This window comes from Apium graveolens, chromosome 3 (assembly GCF_009905375.1).
Source record: "Apium graveolens cultivar Ventura chromosome 3, ASM990537v1, whole genome shotgun sequence".
Lineage (NCBI taxonomy): Eukaryota > Viridiplantae > Streptophyta > Magnoliopsida > Apiales > Apiaceae > Apium > Apium graveolens.
In genome coordinates this window covers 230,740,074-230,741,522 of record NC_133649.1, presented here as the reverse complement: position 1 = coordinate 230,741,522, position 1,449 = coordinate 230,740,074, and the positions used below count along the sequence as shown (strand labels likewise).

General features: G+C 42.2%; 1 non-coding gene across 1 annotated transcript; it reads left to right on the top strand.

Annotated features, from left to right (window-relative positions):
* Positions 1–1,118: 1,118 nt before the first annotated feature.
* On the top strand, positions 1,119–1,225 carry LOC141716370 (small nucleolar RNA R71). The gene has a single exon (XR_012573082.1). It is a non-coding gene; the product is annotated as a small nucleolar RNA R71 (small nucleolar RNA).
* The last annotated feature ends 224 nt before the right edge of the window (positions 1,226–1,449 follow it).

Genomic DNA, 1,449 nt, shown 5'->3' with positions numbered 1-1,449 from the left:
CCGAGAGAGAATACCTTTCATAAACCTCGCATAGCTAGGCATCTGTTCAAGAGCTTCAGCGAAAGTTATGTTGATATGAAGTTTCTTGAACACCTCCAAAAACTTCTCAAACTGCTTATCCAGCTTTTTCTTCTATAGCCTATTAGTAAAAGGTGGTGGAGGATATATCTGTTTCTCCCCTGTATTACCCTCAGGAGGAGTGTGTTCCATAATAGTCTTCCTTGGTTCCACCTCTGCTTCCTTCTACACTTCTTCTTCAGCCACAACTGGATTTTCTGAAACTTGATATTTTTCAGGCTCTTCGTCTTGCTGAATTTGGGGGCTTGCGACCTTTCCCGACCTTAAGGTGATGGCGTTCACCTGTTCTTCAACTTCCCTCTTTCCTAGATTTGTTTTTGTATCAATAGGAAGCGTTCCTGGTGGTCGATTCAATAAGGCATTAGCAATTTGCCCTATTCGGTTCTCGAGAGTCTTGATAGAAATAGCCTGGCTTTGACATATAAGAGCCTGGTTTTTGCACATAAGTCGCAACTCCTCCAATTTAGATTTTTCATTCGAAGATAGACATGCACCATGAGTTTGTTGTTTTGATGTTTTGTTGCTGAAAACCAGGAGGGTTGAATATCTTATTTCCAAACTGTTGGAACGGCTTTTGCATCGCATTCTGATTGTTGCTCCAGCTGAAGTTAGGATGATTCCAGTTGTCAGGATGATAAGTGTCTGGAACTGGTTGCTGTGATCTCTGAAAGTTGCTCATAAACTGAGCTGAGTCACTAGATATAGCGCATTGCTCCGTCGCATGCAAACCTGCACATAGCTCACAAACACTGGTTATCTGATTAACACCCAAGTTAGCCAGAGAATCGATCTTCATAGACAACTCCTTTAGTTGAGCAGTGATAGCCATAGCTATATCCACCTCAAGAACTCCTGTTATCTTGCTCTGTGACAATCTCTAGGTTGGATACTGATATTCATTAGCAGCCATCAGTTCAATTAGATCATAAGCTTCCTCATAGCTCTTTGCCCATAATGCTCCGCCTGATGCTGCATCGAGCATGGGTCTGGACTGTGCTCCCAACCCATTGTAAAAATAATTGATGATCATCCCATTAGGCATTCCATGATGAGGACACTTCATAAGCATCTCCTTGTAGCGCTCCCATGCTTCACATAGAGATTCTTCCGATTGCTGTGTAAATTGAGTAATAGCGTTTCTGATTGCAACTGTCTTTGCCATAGGGAAAAATTTAATAAGAAACTTCTGAGCAAGATCTTCCCAAGTAGTAATCGAACCAGCTGGTAGAGAGTGTAACCAGCTCTTATCCTTATCCCTCAGAGAGAATGGGAACAGTCTCAGCTTCACAGCATCTTCAGAAACACCGTTGAACTTGAAGGTGTCGCAGATCTCAATGAAATCCCTAATGTGCATATTGGGATCTTTAGTTG